Source organism: Dendrobates tinctorius, unplaced genomic scaffold (assembly GCF_039654945.1).
Source record: "Dendrobates tinctorius isolate UK_male_01 unplaced genomic scaffold, ASM3965494v1 ptg000143l, whole genome shotgun sequence".
Taxonomy (NCBI): domain Eukaryota; kingdom Metazoa; phylum Chordata; class Amphibia; order Anura; family Dendrobatidae; genus Dendrobates; species Dendrobates tinctorius.
The window spans coordinates 45,146,314-45,173,417 of NW_027361810.1; the positions used below are offsets into that span (position 1 = coordinate 45,146,314).

General features: G+C 46.6%; 1 long non-coding RNA gene across 1 annotated transcript in view; it reads right to left on the reverse strand.

Moving 5' to 3' along the window:
• Positions 1–381: 381 nt before the first annotated feature.
• The window catches only part of LOC141049116 (uncharacterized), a 140,368-nt gene continuing 113,645 nt past the window's right edge, over positions 382–27,104 (reverse strand). Inside the window, exons 2-3 of the long non-coding RNA XR_012220259.1 lie at positions 9,852–9,935; positions 382–550 (exon numbers count right to left, since the gene is read on the reverse strand). This is a non-coding gene — a long non-coding RNA (uncharacterized lncRNA). The remainder of the gene's footprint in view (positions 551–9,851; positions 9,936–27,104) is intronic.

Consider the following 27,104-nt stretch of genomic DNA (forward strand, 5'->3'; position numbering starts at 1 on the left):
CTACAGGACCAGTGGGAACCACTGGAGCACCAGAACCAGAACGGCGAGGAATTGATTAGGTGAGTAATGCTTACTTTATCATTTGAATACATTTTTCCGCCTTTTTTAAAAATCCCAGACAATCTTTTAAAACTTTAAAGATGCCCATACACATCTGAGAAAAAAAACACCCAAACCGCGATCAGCCGGCTATCATAATGGACATGGAGCTGTCCCAGTGGCTGATGTCGGAGGAAATATGAATAAGATATGTTGACTTCTTTTGTTTCCACAGAAGAAAGGCATGTGTCTTATTTCCACCAGGCACGTCTCGATGATCGTGCACGGACAGTATATGGGAGAGTTGTGAGGATTACATGGAAGCACTGCACTCACCGGGGGGCGTTCCGGGTCCGGTTTTGGTCCGATGGGTGTCACGCTCCTGTCCGGCGCCTCCCTTCTTCTAACGGTGACATCTTCTTCTTTGCCGACCTCTCCCGGCACCTGCGCACTGCAGGACTCTACTCTGCCCTCAACAGGGCAGAGCAGTGCGCTTGCGCAGGATCTGCAACTGAAAGGAAAGAAGAGGGAGTCACCGTTAGAAGAAGAGAGGCGCCGGACGGGATTGTGACACCCATCGGATCAAAACCGGACCCTGAACGCCTCTGGGTGAGTATAATCTAACTCATTTTTCTTATCTTTCAGGTTACATCGGGGGCTTATCTACAGCATTAGAGAATGAATGCTGAAAGGCGAAAAATAGGGTGACAGATTCCATTTAAGAGTTGACAATCGGTGTTGCGTTTCAGTGATTTCAAGGAATTGTTTCACCTAGTTTTTGCTACCCAGAAAGCAGCATAATACAGGAGCAGAGACCCTGATTCCAGCAATGTGTCACTTATGGTGTTACTTGCTGAAGTTTTGATAAGATCCCTGTTTTATCTGATGCAGATCTAGCAGTTCTCTAAATGCTGAGCTCTGTGTAACCCCACCCACACCACTGATTGGTAGCTTTCTGTGTACACTGTGCATAGGCAGAAAGCTGCCAATCAGTGGTGGAGGTTGGGTTATACAGATCTCATGAATATGGACAACTACATGGCAACAGGTTTACTAGTCCTCCTAGTGATTGTTTCCTGCTGATAAAACTGTGAGTTTACTAAAACTACAGCAAGCAGCCTAGGAAATGACACATGGCTGGAATCAGGGCCTTCTGCCCTCAGATTAGATGGTAAAAACCTGTTGACAGATTCTAGGGGGCACACAGTCAACATTTCCTGATATTACTTAAAAAAGTTTGTTCCTTTTTGGGTCAGATGGCAGCCATCAGAGAAGGAATGTATAGCCATGTGTGAACTTTGGATACTATGAGGGATGTTATTTTGGTAGTAGCCTCTTTTAACTATTTATTAGATTAATCCATTCCATAGTCATCTATTTCTAAACGCAAGTGCAAAAATTCACTTTCACGAGCTTGTAGAGGTTTAAAGGATCTTTAACAAACTACAGATGTGAAAAGAGTCTAAGAAAAAAAGCTATCTGGGGTAAAACAACATCTGATCTTGGCAACGTCTTGGGCTGAAATTCATGTCCCCAGACTTTCAGTTCATACTTGATTTTGGCCCCTTGACATGCATTTAATAAAGTTGGAGACACATTTGTGAAATAATTGTTAGTCTCTAGCTTTCGACGTCTAATATTATCCAAGACGTTGTAATAAATCTTTGCAAAAGTTATTTGTAGATGTGGCAAAGAGAACTCGTGGCTATAAAGGAAAAGAATGTATCTGTAAAGGAAGATTCCAGCCTGCGCTGATCCAGACTCAGAAGATATTTCTTCTCCATAGAACTTACACATCAAACATTATTTTTATTGGAGATCAGTGAATATAATGATTAGGAAATAGGGAAATATGGAAAAATACATAGATGTGGTTTCTTATGCAAGACCTGAAAATGATACAGTTCTTGAATTAGAAGAATGTATAGCAATGCTAGCCAAAATACCCAGGCAATATGGATTCCAAAGGGTGGACGCAGACTAGTGATGAGCGAGTATACTTGTTACTCGAGATTTCTGAGCATGCTCGGGTGAACTCCGAGTATTTGGATGTGCTCGGATATTTAGTTTATGTCGCCGTAGCTGCATGATTTGCGGCTGCTAGACAGCCTGAATACATGTAGGGATTTCCTAACAAACAGGCAGTCCCCACATGTATCCATAGTAAAAGGTCACCTTGACGTGGTTGGATGGCTTTTACATTCTTTGATCAAAAAACAAATTACTTGCAATGTTGGATTTCATGTATTCATTAGTCGCCGTGTGCTGACGCATTGTGTCTGTATACTTTGCACATGGTATGACCCCCCTTGTGATGGAGCATGTCCCTTTCGTCTAGTGAATTTATTTAAAATCATAAAAAGCAACATTCTTTTATTTCATAAAAGTCTATGGGCACTGTAGTGAATTATTTATATATATGGATGTATGACCAGCAGTAAATTAACATCTGTCCTTAGACTGCAGCTCTCCACACAGGTCATGACCTATGTTATCCTGAGAAGGCAGTCTCCTGTCTCCAATCTCACCAAGGGCTTTACAGAGAACCACAAAGTGGTAACATTTCACACCTTCCAGCTCTTTTGAAGAGAGATGCCAATTACAGCATGACACTGTCTATCTATGAAAAAGGTTACAGAAAGAGTTTCACAGAAAAATAATATATTCATAGGCAGAGTCGCCATGGTCTAGTCACAAACCAGCAATTAGAATATTAACATGAGAGGCTGGTCTAGCAGTCTGATCGCTGGACTACGTCTATAAATTAGGTCTACATACAAAGAAAGGTGTTCATATGTGAGGGCAGCATGGACAGCTGATGTGCTCCATTTCATATTTCCCCCTCCCTCAGGGACAGAACACCAGACTGCAAAGTTCGATATTTCTGTAAGTTTTCTCCTTTTATTTTACCACTGTTTTTGCATATTTGTATGTCACTTTTTATTTCCATTTTTATATCCTTTTAATGTAAGCACTGTACCTTTTTTTATTAAAGCTTTTTGTTGGATTGAAAAACCTCTTTTCACAACTTTGAACAAAGCTGTTTGATACCGTACAAGCTTTATCCGTGGATAGTGGAGTGGCTTGCCCAGGAAACCACGCTGAGAAACTTACATATATTGGATGGGGAGGGCTGTATCTACAAACTTTTTTTATATTACTACCCACAGGTCTGTTTAAGAGCTGTATACACATAACTATATTTTTAATTAACACCATTTGAAGAAAGAGACATTGTAAAATTATCAAAAACATTGAATATAACAGACTCATTTGAAGGGAATCTGTCAGCAGGTTTTTGTTGCGTAATCTGATAGCATCATGAGGTAGGGGCTGAGATGCTGATTCCAGCGATGTATCACTTAGTGTACTGGGTGCAGCAGTTGTGATAGAATCACAGTTTTCTCTGCTGCAGATCTAGCAGAGCTCTGAATGCTGAGCTCTGTATAACCCCGCCCACACCACTGATTGTGTGGACCATAAAGTAGAGGCAGCTTGTCAATTAGTGATAATCTCCTGTTAACAAAACAGTGATTGTACTTAAACAGCAAAACACAACCTAGTAAGTGATGCATCGCTGAAATCAGGGTCTCAGTCCCAATATCATGCTGCTCTCAGAATACTTTACAAAAATCTACTGACAGATTCCTATAAGAAGGTAATTCAACCTATCCTACTTACAGACCTTAATTGATTCAGAGGAATTCCAAAAACCCACTCTTGTGGGTCAGGAAAGTTGACCACGGGATCCTAGAGAGATAGTCTTAGACCTACAATATTTTTTCCCGATGTCACTGAAGAGTCTAGAATAGCTTACAAAATGTAAAAACTTCACTGTCATTATTGGTATTAATAATTCACGTGAAGTGTAAGGTCTGAGACTGAAAGAGCCTTTTTAATACAAGGACGGAAACTAATAAAGATTCATGTGGTTTTGTGGTTTCAGTCTCTATGGTTTCAACTTATCAAAAGCCTCATTATGTATTTATCCTGCGGTTTAATGCGTAAAGCTAAAAAACAAGTTAAACACTTGGATATTAACTTCTCACTTTTCCTTTCTCTCCAAACTATAAACACAATAACATAAATAGATTTGGAACAGGAACAACTTAATGAATTGGGATTTCACAATGAAAACAGAGATGATTTATACTTGTTTTATTCATTTAATCCGATCAATGTTTTAACTTCTGCCAGTGATATCTGCATTGCTGAGGCCTGATGTTGTTACTTGAGCATAATCTGATTACTTCTTGGGAAGTTGTCTTTACAATGTGGGAAAATTAGATTACAAACCAGAAAGCAGTGTTGTCATCCCACATATCAGAGATCTGGAGATGCCTCTGTGATTAGTGCACCCATCCTCATCTGGGGTCATTGTTGTGTGCATTACTACTGAATAAGGAAGAATCTATTTTGCCAGCCCAGTTTAATAGATGTTGGGTATTGGAAATCTGCCATGAGCTTCACTCAATAAAAGTTGAATAACTTTTAGTGTAACAAAAAATATGCAAATTGTCTCTACAGAGAGGAAAAGGACTAGAACTCTAGCGCCACCTATAGGAAGTAGCAATCCTAAAAGTCATTATCAACACTCTATCGAGCCTTGTCACATGACTTAGGATAACAGCCAAAACCAGAATCTAAATTTGCAGACACTGTGTTTTGGAGTACTGCCCTTCATCAGTGCAAAGTGTGAGATCTGGTTTGGCTAGGTGAGAGGCGTCAAATCGGGACATGAGGGGTAACATTTCTCTTTGCGGAGAGTGACATGTCAAGCCTGACATGCCAAGGTGAGGAGACTTTTAAGGCCCAATGCTCCTCTAGGAAATATGCAAAGTTTCTCTTCAGAGAGGAAGAGGACTAGAACTCTAGTGCCACCTATTGGAAGTAGCAATCCTAAAAGTCACTATCGACTCTATAACGAGCCTTGTCTCATTACTTAGGATAAATGCCAAAACCAAAATCTAAACTTGCACCTAGAGCTGCCCAGTGAACTCTTCTCACTACTCTTAAAGGGAATCTGTCACCAGATTTTGCTTCCTAATCTGATAGCAGCATTGTGTAGGAAAAGAGACCCTGATCCCAACATTGTATCACGTAGTTTACTGGATGCAGCAGTTGTGACACAATCAGAGTTTTAGATGTTGCATGTGGCAGAGCTGAGAAAGCTGGCTCCACCCACACCCCGGATGAGCAGCTTTTTGTGTACATGTATACGTACAGTAAGCAGATAATCAGTCGGTGAGGTGGGGTTGGACCAGGATGCACTTGGGCACCTAGTCCAGCGGTGATAATCTCCTGTTAATAAAACACTGATTATATTAAAACAGTACACAGCCTAATAAGTGACACCGCTGAAATCAGTGTCTTAGCCCCCATCTCATGCTGCCCTTAAATTAAGTAGCAAAAAAATGCTGACAGGTTCCCGTTAAACAGTATTAACAATGGCAAGGTTGTCCATAACCTGTGACACAATCAGAGGTTTTAGAGGTAGCAGAGCTTAAAACCTAAACCTGCAGACACCACAGCTTTCTGTGTACATCGTATATTGACAGCAAGATAGTTATCAGAGGAGGGGGCGTGGTCGGACCAGGGCTCTCGTGCACTGTAGTCCAGGCAGTGATATTCTCCTGGTCTTAAAACATTCATTGCATTGAAACAACAACACGCAGTCTAATAAGTGATACATCCCTTAATTCAGTGACTTAGCCCCTACATCATGCTGTCTTCTGATTACATAGCAAAAACCTGCTGACACATTCCTTTTAAAATGCTCCAGATTTATCTTATTGGTTCATCATGTTTGATGACTCTTGCACATCTTTAGATTGTATAGTTTAAACTGACCCCACCTATTAGTTGACTTACCACCCGAAATTTTCAGCAAAATTTTGATGCATTTTATGTTGCATTTTATGTTGCATATTAGGCCACACCTCATTTCCAAATGAAGACACACCCCCTCGGAAGTAAATAAAGTGTCTAAAACATAATACATATGGTTGATGTCATGAAAGTCGTATTTTTTTTTTGTTACATGAATTGCCCCAGAATTCTGGAGCCTTTAGCTTGATAAATCTCATTGTGTTTTCTGAAACACTACAGTTAAAAATCGTTCATTGTAATGATGGCGCTTTTTGGTATTTCGAAGTATCCATAGTAAGGAAAGCAAGAATTTCTTAATAGTTTTCCATTGTATCAGTTTTATGCTATGTATTAAGGTGAAAGTGATTTTACCCTAAAGTTTATGATCTTCAGATTACCGTATACGCTGAATCTGAAACCATGGATCAACCTTGGCGTTCCTTACCTTAAAAACAATGTGATTGGATGGCGCTCACGTCACTAGGACCCAACAATATAAAGTTATTTTAGTAACATTTTTATTCTGATACCAAACGTAAAACTCACGGTTATAAAGAACAACAAAGAGCTGTCACCTAGGTTTGCTGTAGCTAAAACAATATTCTCTAAAATTGCCGCATACAGTAAAATTTGGCAGATGGAGTGAGTCATTGTAATGGTTCATTTACATCACTTTCAAGGGAGAGAATGGAATATCTTTCACACGAGTTTTGCTTTTTTGTGCTTAGAAGGGAGGGTTGTTTTTTTTTTTTTGAAACTGGAATGAAGACATGTAAACATTTTATGTTCTTTGCCATCTGTCTACGGTTATGAGCTGCAGCAAACGCTGTTGGCTTAAAAGGAAACTCTAGCAATATATGAAATGCACTAATCATCACTTATAGGACAGGGGATCAATGTGTGATCAATATTATAGCACTTTATTGATTCTTTATCGCATGTACTAGCTAGTTAGTTAAATGTTAGTAAAAAAATTATTTTTAGGCTAAAGCTAATCATACATATTAGATAATTGTTGGTAGAACGACTTTCATAGAAATATTTTTTTGTGGGCTAGGGATTATTTAATACTAATACAGCACAGCACAGAAAGAGGACTTGAAAATCCTCCAATAATAGAAAACAGCAAAAGAACAACAAGGTTTACCCGTACAGGCCTCCAGACAAAAGCACTATCAGGATGCAGTGGACCCATATAATTAAGATGGCAACACAGGTGCAAGAATACCGATGAAACAACCGCTCGCAGCCTACCAATACATGGAGGGGGCGGTTGCCTGGTATGTTGATGCACAAAAAACTTGTATGCGGCGCTGTTCACACTATGGCCATGCACAGCGTCCAGGTCAGCCTAGTAGTGACACCCTTCTATTAGCTAAGCACTATCAAAATGCTTGCCATGTGAACAGACACCGCAGTTTACAAGACCAAATGGGCCCAACTGCACCCTGAATAAAAAGTGCAAAAAACACATTTAAAAAAATGTGGAGTATTAGCTGATATTTTGGCCAAAGCACGTGAGCCCGTAACCTGCGTCAAAGATCTCCACGTTTACGGGTACCTAACACTAAATACTAATACTAATACAGCACAGCACAGAAAGAGGACTTGAAAATCCTCCAATAATAAACGTGGAGATCTTTGATGCAGATCTTTGTTGTTCTTTTGCTGTTTTCTAGGGATTATTTAACAAAAAGTTTGAACATGGTTAACTTCTTTCCAGATGATGACAGTCTGTCATTGTTTGGCTAAAATTATAATTTGTGGTTAAATTCGACCAAAAAAATAATTGTTTTGGTTGAATTTGGCCATTTTTATCAGCTTCATTATGATGTGTATGACCACCTCAGAAATTATTATGAATAATGTAGAATTCTTTGATGAAAATGGATTTGGTGCGGACCATGCAGAGCTACTCCAGTTCATTCCACATCTCCTCACCAAGAGAGGGAGGAAGTGTAAGAGGAAGAGATGGTACCCCTGAAGAGTGGGATGTGGAATTAGTGAGGAAAGACTGCCATCTGCTGGCTGGATGAAACCATGCGGATCTAATTGGCACCAGAAGAGTTGCAGGGGGAAAGAGTTCATGTGCGTGACCCGGTCAGGTGCTTTGGATGATGGAGTTCCCTAATATAAAAGTCCTGCATGCCAAACCAAGGTGAGGAGAAGTGCAAAGAGCGTGCACCAGCAGGGTGCTGGCCACTGTCTGATAGACCCCAGACAATGATGATATAAAAAATGGTGCATAAAGGACCATATCACGACAGAATAATAAAATATAGAAATCTTTAGTAAACAAAATCACTAGTCACAGCATAAGGTATACAATTTCATCAAGTTAATTCATGTCTGCATTGGAAACTTATTAACCTTTTGTTATATAACTATAATTATTTTTGTTCTGTTTGTGCTTGAGCTATACCTTTTGTGCTGTGTGCACATATACTGGAAGCAATGTATGTATCTCTATTTGTATACCCTATGCTGTGACAAGTGCCCTCATGCGCAGCTTTAGTGCATGACCTCTTTTTTTGTGTCCAACATTAGTGTATAATCTATGACTTAGTGTATACACTTATTTAATGAATACACCCATACAAATTGTTCATATTTGTTTACAGACCCCAGACGTTACCCAGTGAGATCCAAAGTCCCGACTACGCAGGTGAAGACCTGAAGACCTAACCTGCGCTGGTCAAGACCCAGAGCTCAGATTACGCTGGTCAAGATCAGAATCTTCACCCTATGCCAATCAAAATGAAGAACTTAGACAATGCCATCGAGAACTGGGACCTAGTCCTCTCTTCCTCAGGCCTAGGAGATACCCGCCGTCGTTTTGGTAAGCACCAGAAATCTGCAAGGAGATGTCGACCAGAGGAGGACTCCTGCGGTTACAGAAGGATTACATGAGTGAGCGGGCCATCACTTCCAGCAACAACATATGAAACAGGGGTCGGCCTGGGTTGGGACAACAGGTGGAGGTTGGTTGGAACACAGGAAGCTCAACGTTCCTTGATAGACTTTATTAGAAGCACTTGCGGCTTAATGGGAAAACCTGGTGACTCCTGCTAGGGTCATTGCTGCAGGAAGAGCTAACGTAGTAGCTCCCCAGGAGTGGGTGTACTATCCTTGTAAGAAGGGCATAAGTATAATCCCTGAGAGACTTTTCCATTATTCAAATTGTGTTCTAAAATCTATTGTATGTTTGCTGTCGTATGGTTGACCGCTGTTTACACTGTTTAATATTATTACGGTAACTGTTCCCTGACCACTGTAAATTCCCACCATATTAGAAGGAAATAGTTAATTGACTGTACCCACCTGGTTCCTTCTTTGTGATGCATTCGCTCACCTGCTTGCAGAAGCATAAGTCAATTATGATAAGTGAGTACACAGGCTACACAGCAGGGGCTGACATCTGTTGCTTTCTACGGTAACACATTTCCTTGCTTAAGATAACACAGGAGTAAGCTTTTCTGTCATGTCTCCTGCCCTTTGAGCTCATCATAAATCAAGTCAGAGATGGAGCTCCAGCAGCTGATATGTCACTGTCTTGATTTATGCTGAGCTCACAGGACTCTTGAAACAGTTGTAGCAGAAACATTTACTCCTGTGATAAAACATGCAGGGAAATGTGTTACTACTGATAGCAGCAGCAGCTGTGAGTCCATGCTGCTTTGTCTGCATACTTACCATATGTATGTGCTCACCATGAACTGGAGCAGCTCTACATGGTCTGACACAGCCACTACGCAGTACATAGCAGGGATACATTTATAAAAATGGATGGATTAAATCAGGGATCTCAAACTCGGCAGAGTAAATGGGACGCACGTAAAAAAAAATTTAAGCTGGCGGGCCGCATTCCTTTCAAACTTAGTGCCTAGGAGTTAATAGCACAATATCAATTAATAAATATTAGTCTTAATAATATGTCACAATACCAGGATCTGAGGATCTCCTGTTTCGAGGTCAAGAGCTCTCTGCCGTGATGTTGCTGCCTGTCTCGCTGTCTTCCTCTTTTGACACTGCAGTGTGGGGGACAAGAGAGCATTAACTGGTTAACAACAAGAAGTATGGTGTCTAGGTACTAATTGAACTATAAACTCTCCCCATACCATGTCCAGCAGACATTGGGCTCATCCCCCCCCTTGATTGCATTTCTGGGCTCATCCCCCCTTGTATGCATGGCTGGGCTCATCCCCCCTTGTACTCATGGCTGGGCTCATCCCCCCTTGTATGCATGGCTGGGCTCATCCCCCCCTTGTATGCATGGCTGGGCTCATCCCCCCTTGTATGCATGGCTGGGCTCGTTCCCCCCCATTGTATGCATGGCTGGGCTCATCTCTCCCTTGTATGCATGGCTGGGCTCATCCCCGCCTTGTTTTCATGGCTGGGCTCATTCTCATCCTTCCCCCCTGCTGGGCTGATTTTCATCCTCCCCCCGCTGGGCTCATTCTCATCCCCCTCCTCTGGGCTCATTCTCATCCGCCTCCTCTGGGCTCATTCTCATCCTCCCCCCGCTAGGCTCAGTCTCATCCTCCCCCCTTTGTATGCATGGCTGGGCTCATTCTCATTCTCCCCCGCTGGGCTCATTGTCATCCTCCCCCCCTCTGGGCTCATTCTCATCCTCCCCCCTCCCCCCAGGCTCATTCTAATCCTCCCCCTTGTATGCATGGCTGGGCAGCGGATCACCTGAGTCCTTGCGCGGTCCCTGCATGTTGTTTACCGCTCCAGGTATTTTCTTCCTGTGTGAGCGGTCACGTGGTACCGCTCATTAAGGTCATGAATATGGACGCCACGCCTATGGTAGTGGAGTGGCATCCATATTCATTACTGTAATGAGTGGCACCACGTGACCGCTCACACAGGAAGAAGATACCGGTGCCAGAGACCATCGTAGCTGCAGGCACCGCTGGAGGAGGTGAATATGATGTCTTCAAGAGGGAGGGGAGGGTCTGACACAGGACTTATTAAGAAAAAAAAACCTTGCCACCCCTGAGCGTGAGACGTGGTGCACCACGGGCCACAGATGCCTGCCTCAGGGGCCGCATGCGGCCCGCGGGCCGCGTGCTTGAGACCTCTGGATTAAATGAAAATGGATTTGGTATACCGTAAATGGTGATTGTCATAGACAAAATCATCATTCACAAATGTAAATGTTAATTTAATTATTTAAAATGTTCAATGTTTTAGCTCATGATTTGCCCTTTTCAGCAATAAATGAATTCTAAAGAAGCAAGCATTTACATGTTAGGCATTGTTCAGTATATGGTCAGTATTTTTGTGACGCTTCAGGGAAAAGCAGCGTCCGAGAGTGGACCCTCTGGGTCGTGAAACTGAAGCCCCGTGCACCAGGTGGAGCCGACCCCTATACAGGGACTGTTAGGGGCAGGCCTGCGGGAGTCAGACACCGCGACAGCTGGAACCAAGAGGGACGGCTCAAGGGACCGGGGTGTACCTCAGGCAGGACAGAGTACAGGCCAGAGAAAAGCGTACTGGAACACACAGCGTACTGGAGCACAGGGCAATAAGCACAGAAAGGAGCACGGGGCACAGGACTACAGGACCAGGAGTAGGACGGCACAAGGTAAGGGAACCAGAACACGGAGCGGGACAGAGCACAGGGCAGAAGAACCAGGACACGGAGAAGGACGGAGCACAGGACAGAGGAACCAGGACATGGAGCAGGACGGAGCACAGGACAGAGGAACCAGGACACAGAGCGGGACCGAGCACGGGACAGAGGACCAGGACACAGGGCAGAATGGAGCACAGGGCAGGAAAAACACTGTAAAGCAGCCAGGAGTAGCGCAGGCAGGGCACACGATAATCAGGCATCTCCAACAAGGAGGAGACACCTGATATACCCTGTGTCGGCAGATGATTGGCCGACCATAGCCTCAAAGAACGGCTGCTGCAGGGTTAAGAATCCTTCAGGGTGCACGCCTGCGGCCTAAGGCGCATGCGTGAGACCGCGCGAGTGAGGGAGGAAGGAAGCGAGAAGGCGACAGGCGGGACCGCGCGAGTGAGGAAGGCGGCACGGCGGGACGCGGCCTGGTGAGTGAAAGCGGTGGCGGACCCTGCCGCTGAAGGAACGGCGGCAGGCACAGCCGCCGATGTGACAGTACTCCCCTCCTTAAGTCTCCCCCTTCTGAGATTGGCTAAAAATTTGTTCAGAATACGTGGGGCGTTAACATTCTCCCGAGGTTCCCAGGACCTCTCGTCAGGACCATATCCTTTCCAAAGGAAGAAGGTTTTTCCCCTAACCCTCTTCATGGCCAGAATGTCTTTTACTTCAAAGGTGTTATCGGCCTCAAGTGGCTGAGGGAACGGAAGTGGTGCAGGGCGAAAATGATTGAGAATGACAGGTTTAAGGAGCGAGACATGGAAGGCGTTAGGGACCCAAAGTGAAGCCGGCAACCTCAATTTGTATGCGACGTTGTTGATGCGTCCAAGTACCTCAAAGGGACCGATGTACCGGGGACTCAGCTTGTACAAAGGGACTTTCAGGCGGAGATGTTTGGTAGAAAGCCATACTTTGTTGCCAGGATGGTACGGTGGGAGATCCCGCCGTCTCTTGTCTGCGTGTCTTTTTATCCGGGCACTGGAGTTTGCGAGAGCCTCTCTGGTCTCCTTCCAGACTTGAGAAAATTCCAAGGAGAGAGCATCTGCTGCAGGGACCCTAGAAGATATGGAGATGGGTAGCAGAACACCAGGGTTCCGGCCTGAGACCACAAAGAACGGTGACTTGGTGGTGGATTCATTAGGATGATTGTTATGGGCGAACTCCACCCAAGGAAGAAGAGAAGCCCAGTTGTCTTGATGGGTGTTAGAAAAGTGATGACGCAGGTAAGATGTCAATACTTGATTAATCCGTTCCTCTTGCCCGTTGGTCTGAGGATGAAAGGCGGAGGAGAAATCCAGAGATATACCCATGAGTTTACTGAGAGCTCTCCAGAATCGGGAGGTAAACTGGACTCCTCGATGACACACAATCCATTGAGGAAGTCCATGCAGTTCGAAGATCTGATGGATGAAGATCTTGGCTAACTCAGGTGCTGAAGGCAAGCTGGGCAATGGGAGGAAATGGGCCATCTTGGAGAAGCAATCTACCACTAGGATAGTAGTACACCCGGAGGAGCGAGGTAAATCAGTGACGAAATCCATGGCGATTTGCTGCCAAGGAGCCTCAGGAAGAGGCAGAGGATGAAGAAGACCGGAAGGGAGGCTCATGTTCATGGCAGGAGTGGCCCCAGCGCAGAATCTCCCCTGAACGCCAATCTAGAACTGGCTCATGCGACTTGAGCCAGGGTAGGCCAAGGAGTACGGCATGAGACAAGTTGGGCCGAACGTAAAAGGCTATTCTTTCCAGATGAAGTGCTTCAACTTGAAACTCCACTTCGGCGGTAACCATGGTGATGGGCTCAGGTAACGGTTTGCCATCCACAGAGGCGATCGCGCGCGGGTTTTCTAGGGTAACCACCGGAATCCGGAACTTATCCACCTTTTCGTACCGAATGAAATTACCAGTCGCACCCGAGTCCACATACGCCTCCACAGATCTACGCTCCCGACCTAGAATAATTAAAGCTGGAATGGAAAGGGGCAGAGAGGAATCAGGGTCACCTAGGGAGGCCTCTCTTACCTGGCCTAGGTGGAGGCGTTTCCCAATCTTTCTGGGAAAGTACGCAAAAAATAGTTGGCTCCGCTGCAATAAAGACACAAACCCTGCGTCATTCTCTCCCTCCGCCATTGTTCGGACAATCTTACCCAGTCCACCTGCATGGGCTCAGGAGCGGAACTAGTAGGCAGCGAGGGGGGACGAGGAATGGGAGCCTGGTATAGCCTAAAGGGTCTCCTCTCTCTAACAGACTCTCGAGAATGCTCTAGGAACCGTAAATCTATATGGGTGGCCAGGGATATGAGGTCATCCAGGGTGGTGGGAGTGCCGCGGCTGGCAAGCTCGTCTTTTATTTTGCCTGAGAGCCCTCTCCAAAAGGCCCCAACCAACGCCTCATTATTCCATCCTATCTCTGAGGATAGTGTCCGGAAGCGGATGGCGTACTGTCCTACGGTAAGGGAACCCTGACGGAGATTAAAAAGGGCCTCGGTAGTAGAAGCCAACCGTCCGGGCCCATCAAAAACCTTGCGAAAAGTATCCAGGAAATTCTGTATACTAGATACCACGGGATCATCCCTCTCCCACAGGGGATTTACCCATGCTAAGGCCTCCCCCCTCTAGGTGGGACACAATAGATGCTACTTTGGCCCGGTCGGAGAGGTATTGCTGGGGCAGGAACTTGAAGTGCAAACGACACTGGTTCAAAAAACCTCAGCACAGCTTGGGGTCTCCGCTATACCTAGGGGGCTCCCCCAAACATGGCGGCGAGTGAGATACTGGGTCCCAGGGCAGGGCCGAGGCAGCAGCAGAGTACTGCAGGGAAAGTAGTCGATCATTGACGGACGCCATGTAGCTCAGGATGTGGGACAGGGCATCACGCTGCTGCGCAAGATCCTGCTGGAGGCCTGCTAGCAGGGGGGCATTCCCTGGGTCGGTGGTCTGAAGAGCGGAAAGCCGGGTGTCCATGGACTTCATAAAGGCCATTATTCGAGTCTGGTTTTCCCATAAAAAGAGTAATTCTTTCTGTGTAGCCGCCGCAGCACCAGCGGGGTCCATGGCATGATTATACTGTGACGCTTCAGGGAAAAGCAGCATCCGAGAGTGGACTCTCTTGGTCGCGGAATTGAAACCCTGAGAGCGAGTGCACCAGGTGGAGCCGACCCCTATATAGGGACCGTTAGGGGCAGGCCCGCGGGAGTCAGACACCGCGACAGCTGAAACCAAGAGGGATGGCTCAAGGGACCGGGGTGTACCTCAGGCAGGACAGAGTACAGGTCAGAGCACAGCGTACTGAAACAAACAGCGTACTGGAGCACAGGGCAATAAGCACAGAAAGGAGCCCGGGGCACAGGACTGTAGGATGGGCACAAGGTAAGGGAACCAGAACACGGAGCAGGATGGAGCACAGGACAGAGGAACCAGGACACGGAGCAGGACGGAGCACAGGACAGAGGAACCAAGACACATAGCGGGACGGAGCATGGGACAGAGGGACCAGGACACAGGGCAGAACGGAGCACAGGGCAGGAAAAACACTGTAAAGCGGACAGGATTAGCGCAGGCAGGGCACATGATAATCAGGCGTCTCCAACAAGGAGGAGACACCTGATATACTCTGTGTTGGCAGATGATTGGCCGGTCATAGCCTCAGAATGGCCGCTGCAGGGTTAAGAATCCTGCAGGGCGTGTGCCCGCAGCCTAAGGCGCATGGGCGGGACCGCGCGAGTGAGGAAGGAAGCGAGGAGGTGACAGGTGGGACCGCGCAAGTGAGGGAGGCGGCACGGCGGGATGCGGCCCAGTGAGTGAAAGCGGCGGTGGACCCTGCCGCTGAAGGAACGGCGGCGGGCACAGCTGCCGATGTGACAATTTTACATGAGTATTTGTAAGCCAAAATTAGGAGTGGGTGATAAATACAGAAGTGGTGACGTGTTTCTATTATACTTCTCCTCTGATTGTTCCTCTCCTGATTTTGGCTTACAAATACTGATGTAAAATACTGACCAAATACTGAACATGTGAACATACACAACTAATTTAAGACTTGTGAAAAGGAAAGCCCAAGATGTGGTTGAGACAACTACACATAAATCGTAGCGTAAACCCTCAAAAACTTCTTCAGTCAATGCAATATTATCAACTTAAGAAAGAACTGGCTCTATGGTAATATTATTCTTGTCTTCAAGTAGGACATAAAAGAGGCAAAAATGTTCTGGGGTAAAAATGCGGCTGTGATCATGTGAACCAACCCAAGAAGGTGATCTTCACTCTGATTTGGACAATATTGGGTAAGAATCCTGGTTTGTTGATGAGTGAGAGAAAGTGAAGGAATAAGGAAATTAAAAGCAATCTACAGTATTGATTACCATATTTGTTAACATGCCTGAGGAGGACGATACAGGATTTATGAAACTGCCTAAAATGTCTGCAATAAACGGAGCAGAATATCTCTTGTTCTTCAGTTTATTTGAGATGTGTCTAAGAAAGGCTAAGCATGTGGGAAGATGAGGGAAGATGAGCTCATTAAGAACCTGTTTTAGAATTGAGTTCAAGTTGGTCAGCATCTATTTCCTTCTCTTCCATCTTCGTAAGTTTAAGGCAAGAGTAGGACTGATCAGAGGAGATACCTACAGATCCTAATAAACCTGAATTAACCATTTACCGTGTAACAATAATTCCAAGTTAATAATTATCTGGAAATTCCTCAGTAATCGCAGGAAGTTGTTTAGCTTTTATTTTTAAGTTTTACAGTAGGAAACTATGCAGAAATGTGTGATGTGCATGTGTGCCAGAAATATGTCCTGTGTTTCCAGGTATTACTGATTATTATTATCACTATTATTATTGTTCTTGTTATTACTGAATGCAGGTTAAAAGAATTCTACGGCATTTCAAAAACATTTCGAATAATGACAGAAAATGTGATCATTAAAAAATTAACCATTACTGACATCGCAAATCCTTTGCCACCGCAGTGCCGATGCTTTTGCGGTCTCCATTTTGTTTTACTTTCCTGCACTGATTTGTTTGACGTTCACATCCACATGACCTCTGCAGCCAATCACTGACCTCAGCGATGATACTACACGTCATTGCTGCAGCAAAGTAGACAAAGACCAGCAGGGAAAAACAGTGCACTGGGATTATTTTAGTCCCATTCAACCTCTTTAAATATACTTTTTGTTTAAGATCTCTGTTTTATATCGGAACTTTCTCGGTTAGGACCAGAAGCTAAAAATTTGTGCAAACCTAATACTTCTCAGATTTTAGAATTTGCTAATATTCAATCTCGGAAATGATTTAGGAACTAAACAGCCAGATCTACATTAAAAATTGTGTATTTGTGTGTGGCATTCACACTACTGTGGGAATAAGAATAGGATACCCATGGAGGAACAAGCAGAGGGGTATACAGGATGCTAAATGGTGAGAAAAACAAACTCTTCTTTATTTCCAGTCTTACGGTATTTAATAAACCTTTGCTGCAGTTCTCCTGACCAGATTTGTAGCAGATGTCCCCCTGTAATCAGAAATTCATGGCATATCCTATCCATATGCCACCAATTTCTGTGATGCGACAACCCCTTAAATGTCCTAGTGACGACACAGCATTTTATCTTACTTAACCAGACGTATATTTTCAGTACGCCAGGAGGAATAGATGGTTATCTATAGGCTGACTTTTTAATTTATGTATTTCTTTCTTGTTGGTCAAGAAAACACAGACTTTTGTTCGTATAAACCTGTAATATTGATTTGCAAGTTGACATTTGTGTAACATATTGTGCTGTTATCCATGATGACAGAGACACATGTTAATTGAACAATGATGTTTGTTGATATGTTGACTACACATTGTCCAGGCCAGCCAGTTGTTGACATGCAAACATTGAAGGATAAACTATAAATAATCAAACAATGATAGTTAGCCTAATCACATCTTTCTCTTAACCTCTGGTTGCTGGCTTGATGGACAGTTTTAACTATAAAAAGAGGATATGCGCCTCTGTAACATCATACAGATATAGAGTACATCCACACATCCAGACAGCCCAGAGATCCAAAGAACCAATGACTGTTTTCAAGACAGGAGCCAAGACATCATGGCTCCATCACGAGGGACACAGATTTGACATTATACAGGATGTTGGCTTAGGGGACCATGGCCCCAGCTGAAAGAATACAGATCTGCTCCATTACCACTGAACCCATGGATATGTTTGGGGTAGTCAGGATTTGGACCCATCAGTCAGCTGAACCCCATGGATACGTTTGTGAAAACCAGGAATGTGACCTGTTGTGAGTTCATTTTTCACTTCACCATTGAGGTCTGATGAACTCCCTCCTCTAGTGAAGGAAGGTAGTGAGGCTGATTACCAAACACATGGGCAGCTAGATGATGACTGGGTGGCTGGAATTGAGGACTGGATATAAGGCTGCCGACGCCCTTCTTCCTGGCTGGTGATTTTCCTGCTGGATTCTTGGAGACCAGTCTGATTCCTGCATCTCAAAGCTAAGTTTTTCTGCTCTGCTTTGTACACTTCAGTTTCGTTTTTTGTTTTGCCTTGTTTTTTGGGAGTTCTGCCATCCCTGGCCGGGGGTGAGCTGAACTCCATTTTTGTCTCTTATCTGTTGATATTTTGCTCTGTCTTCAGAATATACCTGAGTGCTGATATAGTCTTTTGAAGCCTAGCGACTTCAGGGCCTGTTTTTCCTATCAGTCGGTTGGCTCATTTTGATAGGGTTTTTGCGGATGGCAGACAGCAGCTTTCCTATCCTGTCCTATGTAGTTAGCTTGGGCCCCATCATTTGCTCAACCTATCTTTCTATCTGTGTTAGTGTTTTCATCTTGCTTCACCGTCATTATATGTTGGGGGCTGCCTATTGCTTTGGGGTCTGCTCTGGGGCAGTTTAGTTTTTCCCCTTTCTGTCTTTAGGCTATATAGTTCTCTGGCTGTGTTCGAGGGGTCTAGGGCACCGTAGGAACCCCCCACGGCTACTGCTAGTTGTTGTGGATAGGTTCAGGGGTCTGCAATCCGATAGCTGCCAACCTCTCTGGTTTTTCTGGACTTAGCTGGTATTTTGTTTTTTCCTCTTTCGGTGACTCATCATAACAGTGACCCATCGGTCACCTGGTTCCATAGAGATGTTCATAGAAGTCAGGTTGTGACCCTCTGGTCACCTGGCCTTGTACCTCAATGGACTGTCATCATCCTGAGCTTGTCGTTACCTCCTCTCTGTGTGTGCCACTGGTGGGGGTAGTCGGCCTTGGAAGCTCTGAAGTCACAGCTGCCTCTTTGTCCCGACGAGTCAGCGGAAGGGTGAGATTTTTGCACCATCTTGGGTAATGTGCTGGGACTGCTCTACGTGTTATTTGTATGTTTTGTGGTTCAATAAAGTATTGCCACTCTGTTTTACCCTCACCCTGTGTTGTCTGAGTAGTGTTATGTCCACAGAAAAACGAGAGCGGGCATTCAGTGGGATGATCTCTGGTCCATGCGGTTTCGGCTAGCAGACCAGGACACCCGCTGCCCCCCAGTGTCTCCACAGTCCTACTATCAAAAGGTTTCCTTAAAGTTTATATTACTGTCAAATAACACCTATAAATCATTTAGTCGATTACAAGAGGAGTTTCATCTACCAGACAAAACATTCTATCAATATTTACAGGTCTAACATGCATTTAAGACTCAGCATAGAAGCAGAAGGATGCTATGCTTCTATTATAGCGAATCAAGGACAAGGTAAGGGATTATTTCAGCGTTATATAAACTCCTGCTCTGTAACTAGATAGACAAATATCCGCTGGTAAATGTACATAAATGGGAAAGAGATATTGGAGAAGTAACAGCTGAACAATGGAATGATATTCTCAAAACTATACCAGTATAGTCTCAAAGTGTGGGATGGCCTGTGGGGGTCTTCATGTGGTGCTCCGATTGGGTATTCATGATGCAGACTGCCGAAAGATCACTTATCCCTCACTGACCTGCCCCCTAGTCTGCATAGTGAATATATGTACATACATTTAAAAAAAACCTGCACGCGCGGACGCAAGCTTCCAATTGTCCGTAATAACGGAAGAGCAGATCTTCTGTCTGTTATATACAAGGGACTGCTATATAATCTCTTACCTCCGGATTGTCTTTCTGACAAGTTAAAATAACAAAGAGACGCCACACCTAAACCTCATCCCTTGTTATGGGCTGTACATAAAAGACATCTTAGGCCTCTTTCACACATCAGTTTTTTGCCTTCAGGCGCGATCCGGCTTTTTTTGGAAAAAACGGATCCGGCAAAATGCAATGCCGGATCCGTTTTTTCCCCATTGACTTGCATTAGCGCCGGATCGTGCCGGATGGCATTGCGTTTCATCCGTTTTTTGCCGGATCCGGCAACTTGTCTCATTCCGGCGTCTTGAAAAAATGTCTACTGTAACGTTTTTTGTCTCCGGCGAAAAAGCCGGAAGCGCCGGATACGGCGCTTCCAGCTTTTTGCTACAATGAAAGTCTATGGGCGCCGGAATGCGCCGGATCCAGAAAAAGACGGATCCAGCAACCGGATCCGGTTTTTTTAAGTCTGCGCATGCTCAGATCCAATTGGCCAGCCTCCAGGAACAGAGACGGATCCAGCAAAAAAACGGATCCGTTTCTACAGTTCTCCAAAATTTATGCCGGATCCGTTTTTTCTAAAAAAAGCCGGATCATGCCTGACGGCAAAAAACTGATGTGTGAAAGTAGCCTTATGTAGCAAGTTGCAGGTGAATATTATTGCATATAATAACTGCATTATTCCACTTATTTATTTCCAATTTACTACCCTTGATTAAAAAAGGAAGAAACTTAAATTGTCACAGCCAATGACAATGTCCGTACATTGAATTATTCACTTATTTAAATGGCACCATGCTTTTGTTTGGGGAAAAAAAAAGGTTTGAGTTTTGTTGGATGCAATTTTTCTCTACAGGTAGGAAATAATAAAATGTACGGAAGCAAATAAAACAGAGTAGGCGACTTTAGTTTTGAGTTTTCACCCTGTTTTCGATCTCATGGCTGACTTTTCAGGTGCAAGGTAAAGACAACATTCTTAAGTTAATCTAAATAGAAGCTTTGTGCAAGACATTGGAGCAAGTGGTAGAACTGGTTTTAGGATTGACTGTCTCTCAACGCTCTGCACGTCTCATTTAAATGGAATGCAAACACGATATTGTCGGAATTCACAAATATTCAAGGTGCAAGATGCAGCATTAAAGGAATATTACAGGGACGGTAAACAGTTTCAATTTGACAATTTTCCAATAAATTATATTTTCTACATTAATTCCTCATGTTTTTCATGATTATAAATTAAAAACCTTGATTGCTTGCTAAAGGATAAAAATCTGCCCTGTTCATGAGATAACCACACAGATACACAGTTTCCTGGATTTTAAAGAGGACCTGTCGCCAGGTCAAATGAGGCCAGTTTTTGCTCTTATTTTATTCCCACTGCTCCCTTGAGTATATAATCTTTTTTTAGCTTTTTTTTTATCTACCATAATTTACCAGAGATATGGGATTTTTTATTTAGTGCTGATTTTTATGGTCTGTACCAAGGGGGTGTGGCTTAAAGGATTGTCTGGGGGCGTGTCACTGTGCAAATTATTTCACTGTGAGCCACACCCTCTTGGTAATGACCATAAAAATTAGCACTAAATAAAGAGGTCCATATCTCTGGAACCTTATGGCGGATTTATTAAAAAAAACAACAAACTTCATGCTCAGTTGAGCAGCAGGAATAAAATAGGTGGAAAAACTGGCCACTTTTGACTTGGCGACAGGTTTTCCATAAGCATGTTAAATGGGTTGTCCACTCCTCGGACAGGTCCTTCTCAATCCCTATGTTTACCCCTTGTAAAATAATAACACCTATACTCACTTCCAGTTCCGTTCCAGTGCTGTCGGCACTGGCTTTCCCAGGGATCGCGTAACATTGTTATGTCACACGATCCCTGAGGTCAATCAGCGAGGGCTTTAAGGGGGTTTTACACATAGCGATATCGCTAGCGATATCGCTATAACGTCACCGATTTTGTGACTTTATAGTGATATCGCTAGCGATATCGCTATGTGTGATACTTACCTCCGACCGGCTCCCCCGCTGTCCATCGCTGATCGTGCGAGAATGTCCAGCTCCATTTCTCGTCGTCAGCTTCCAGCTGGGCTTCCTGCTGTGACGACGAGCGACGCGTGGAGGCGGGCGGGAGGACGTCAGGATCGCTGTGTGTGAAAGGTGAGTATCGTGCGCTGCGTCGCTGCTGCATCGCTGTGAGGTCTGCCTGTGTGACAGCTCACTAGCGATCATTTAGCGATGTACCAGCGATCCTGACCGGGCCGGATCGCTGGTGCATCGCTAAATGTAAAGGGGCCTTTACTCTCCTCTCCTATGGATGAATCATATACATCCGGAGGAAGTAAGAAAGCAGCAGCTCTCACTTCCTCCTGATGTATGTGATTTGTCCAAAGGCGGGGAGAGTGAAGCTGCAGCTGATTGGCTGCAGGTATCGCGTGACATAATGTTACGCGATCCCTGGGAAAGCCAGTGCCGTCAGTGTCGGACTGAGGTGCCAAGGGCCCACCAGTAAAATTGACTTTGGGGGGGCCCCATTTTTACCTGCATACAAATAATACACTACCCTTGATCACAAATTTACCTGTAGCTCTATATAATAATAAACTGGATTGTTTGGTTAATGAATGATGAGATGCTTTTTTTTCTGTACATTAGTGCATTATGCCAAGTTTTACCCACACATTGGAATTGGGGACCCAGATCTGCACAGGGGCCCACCGGGGGATTCCCCTGTTACCCTATGGGCCAGTCCGAGCCTGAGTGCCGACACCACTGGAACTGAACGTGAGTATAGGTGTTATTATTTTACAAGGGGTAAACATAGGGACTGAAAAGGGCCTATCCGCAGAGTGGACAACCCCTTTATGATCTATGATCATATATTAGATTTGTATCCATGATAAATAAACAGCGAAGGTTGCTAGTGAGTAAAAGTTAGCAAACAGCGAGGGAATAAAACAGAAAGTATATGGAAAATCTGTACAAATTTTTCAGCAATGCAAAAAATATCCTTTATTTTAGACTTGTTAAAAAGCAATGGAATTCATGCAGATTTTGCAAAATTTTGGGGGGCCATGTTTTCATTTTTTGCATATTTTTTTATTGCTGTAAAAAAATCTATTAGAAAATATCAGAGAGAGCATGCTGAAAAAAAAATGGCAGGCAGTCACTGTCATTATGTTTACAAATTTGATAATTATTAAAGGAAACCTTTAATGGTGAACATGCATTCTAGGCTATAAACAAAATGTTATAAAGCAGGAGGAGCTGCATAGACAATGTATAGTTATATGGGAATAGATTCTGCATAACTTGTATTTTCAATGAAAGTACTGCTCATTTTGGGCATAGGAGTCCTGTAGGTGGTCTTTTAGTGATTGCAAACCTTCCCTGCTTACATGTGTATCTAGATCAGGGGTGGATTAAGGGTAGCCAGGGCCCGGGGCAGTTCAGACTCTGTGGGCCCCCCTCGTCACGTGACGGGGGTCACGAATCGTAGAGCCACACTCTACATAGAGAATAATGGGGCCTCCAGCACCGACCTCCACCCGCAGAGCCGCACTCCACATAGAGAATAATGGGGCCTCCAGCACCGACCTCCACCCGCAGAGCCCCACTCCACATAGAGAATAATGGAGCCTCCAGCACCGACCTCCACCCGCAGAGCCGCACTCCACATAGAGAATAATGGAGCCTCCGGCACCGACCTCCACCCGCAGAGCCGCACTCCACATAGAGAATAATGGAGCCTCCAGCACTGACCTCCACCCGCAGAGCCCCACTCCACATAGAGAATAATGGAGCCTCCAGCACCGACCTCCACCCGCAGAGCCGCACTCCACATAGAGAATAATGGAGCCTCCGGCACCGACCTCCACCCGCAGAGCCGCACTCCACATAGAGAATAATGGAGCCTCCAGCACTGACCTCCACCCGCAGAGCCCCACTCCACATAGAGAATAATGGAGCCTCCAGCACCGACCTCCACCCGCAGAGCCGCACTCCACATAGAGAATAATGGAGCCTCCAGCACCGACCTCCACCCGCAGAGCCGCACTCCACATAGAGAATAATGGAGCCTCCAGCACCGACCTCCACCCGCAGAGCCGCACTCCACATAGAGAATAATGGAGCCTCCAGCACCGACCTCCACCCGCAGAGCCGCACTCCACATAGAGAATAATGGAGCCTCCAGCACCGACCTCCACCCGCAGAGCCGCACTCCACATAGAGAATAATGGAGCCTCCAGCACCGACCTCCACCCGCAGAGCCACACTCCACATAGAGAATAATGGAGCCTCCAGCACCGACCTCCACCCGCAGAGCCGCACTCCACATAGAGAATAATGGGGCCTCCAGCACCGACCTCCACCCGCAGAGCCGCACTCCACATAGAGAATAATGGGGCCTCCAGCACCGACCTCCACCCGCAGAGCCGCACTCCACATAGAGAATAATGGAGCCTCCAGCACCGACCCCCACCCGCAGAGCCGCACTCCACATAGAGAATAATGGAGCCTCCAGCACCGACCTCCACCCGCAGAGCCGCACTCCACATAGAGAATAATGGAGCCTCCAGCACCGACCTCCACCCGCAGAGCCACACTCCACATAGAGAATAATGGAGCCCCCGGCACCGACCTCCACCCGCACTCCACATAGAGAATAATGGAGCCTCCAGCACCGACCTCCACCCGCAGAGCCGCACTCCACATAGAGAATGGAGCCTCCAGCACCGACCTCCACCCGCAGAGCCACACTCCACATAGAGAATAATGGAGCCTCCAGCACCGACCTCCACCCGCAGAGCCGCACTCCACATAGAGAATAATGGAGCCTCCAGCACCGACCTCCACCCGCAGAGCCGCACTCCACATAGAGAATAATGGAGCCTCCAGCACCGACCTCCACCCGCAGAGCCACACTCCACATAGAGAATAATGGAGCCCCCGGCACCGACCTCCACCCGCACTCCACATAGAGAATAATGGAGCCTCCAGCACCGACCTCCACCCGCAGAGCCACACTCCACATAGAGAATAATGGAGCCCCCGGCACCGACCTCCACCCGCACTCCACATAGAGAATAATGGAGCCTCCAGCACCGACCTCCACCCGCAGAGCCGCACTCCACATAGAGAATAATGGAGCCTCCAGCACCGACCTCCACCCGCAGAGCCGCACTCCACATAGAGAATAATGGAGCCTCCAGCACCGACCTCCACCCGCAGAGCCGCACTCCACATAGAGAATAATGGAGCCTCCAGCACCTACCTCCACCCGCAGAGCCGCACTCCACATAGAGAATAATGGAGCCTCCGGCACCGACCTCCACCCGCAGAGCCGCACTCCACATAGAGAATAATGGAGCCTCCAGCACCGACCTCCACCCGCAGAGCCCCACTCCACATAGAGAATAATGGAGCCTCCAGCACCGACCTCCACCCGCAGAGCCACACTCCACATAGAGAATAATGGAGCCTCCAGCACCGACCTCCACCCGCAGAGCCGCACTCCACATAGAGAATAATGGGGCCTCCAGCACCGACCTCCACCCGCAGAGCCGCACTCCACATAGAGAATAATGGGGCCTCCAGCACCGACCTCCACCCGCAGAGCCGCACTCCACATAGAGAATAATGGAGCCTCCAGCACCGACCTCCACCCGCAGAGCCGCACTCCACATAGAGAATAATGGAGCCTCCAGCACCGACCTCCACCCGCAGAGCCGCACTCCACATAGAGAATAATGGAGCCTCCAGCACCGACCTCCACCCGCAGAGCCGCACTCCACATAGAGAATAATGGAGCCTCCAGCACCGACCTCCACCCGCAGAGCCGCACTCCACATAGAGAATAATGGAGCCTCCAGCACCGACCTCCACCCGCAGAGCCACACTCTACATAGAGAATAATGGAGCCTCCAGCACCGACCTCCACCCGCAGAGCCGCACTCCACATAGAGAATAATGGGGCCTCCAGCACCGACCTCCACCCGCAGAGCCGCACTCCACATAGAGAATAATGGGGCCTCCAGCACCGACCTCAACCCGCAGAGCCGCACTCCACATAGAGAATAATGGGGCCTCCAGCACCGACCTCCACCCGCAGAGCCGCACTCCACATAGAGAATAATGGAGCCTCCAGCACCGACCTCCACCCGCAGAGCCACACTCCACATAGAGAATAATGGAGCCTCCAGCACCGACCTCCACCCGCAGAGCCGCACTCCACATAGAGAATAATGGAGCCTCCAGCACCGACCTCCACCCGCAGAGCCACACTCCACATAGAGAATAATGGAGCCTCCAGCACCGACCTCCACCCGCAGAGCCGCACTCCACATAGAGAATAATGGAGCCTCCAGCACCGACCTCCACCCGCAGAGCCGCACTCCACATAGAGAATAATGGGGCCTCCAGCACCGACCTCCACCCGCAGAGCCGCACTCCACATAGAGAATAATGGAGCCTCCAGCACCGACCTCCACCCGCAGAGCCGCACTCCACATAGAGAATAATGGGGCCTCCAGCACCTACCTCCACCCGCAGAGCCGCACTCCACATAGAGAATAATGGAGCCTCCAGCACCGACCTCCACCCGCAGAGCCACACTCCACATAGAGAATAATGGGGCCTCCAGCACCGACCTCCACCCGCAGAGCCGCACTCCACATAGAGAATAATGGAGCCTCCAGCACCGACCTCCACCCGCAGAGCCGCACTCCACATAGAGAATAATGGAGCCTCCAGCACCGACCTCCACCCGCAGAGCCACACTCCACATAGAGAATAATGGAGCCTCCAGCACCGACCTCCACCCGCAGAGCCACACTCCACATAGAGAATAATGGAGCCCCCGGCACCGACCTCCACCCGCACTCCACATAGAGAATAATGGAGCCTCCAGCACCGACCTCCACCCGCAGAGCCACACTCCACATAGAGAATAATGGAGCCCCCGGCACCGACCTCCACCCGCACTCCACATAGAGAATAATGGAGCCTCCAGCACCGACCTCCACCCGCAGAGCCGCACTCCACATAGAGAATGGAGCCTCCAGCACCGACCTCCACCCGCAGAGCCAGACTCCACATAGAGAATAATGGAGCCTCCAGCACCGACCTCCACCCGCAGAGCCGCACTCCACATAGAGAATAATGGAGCCTCCAGCACTGACCTCCACCCGCAGAGCCGCACTCCACATAGAGAATAATGGAGCCTCCAGCACCGACCTCCACCCGCAGAGCCCCACTCCACATAGAGAATAATGGAGCCTCCAGCACCGACCTCCACCCGCAGAGCCGCACTCCACATAGAGAATAATGGAGCCTCCAGCACCGACCTCCACCCGCAGAGCCGCACTCCACATAGAGAATAATGGAGCCTCCAGCACCGACCTCCACCCGCAGAGCCGCACTCCACATAGAGAATAATGGAGCCTCCAGCACCGACCTCCACCCG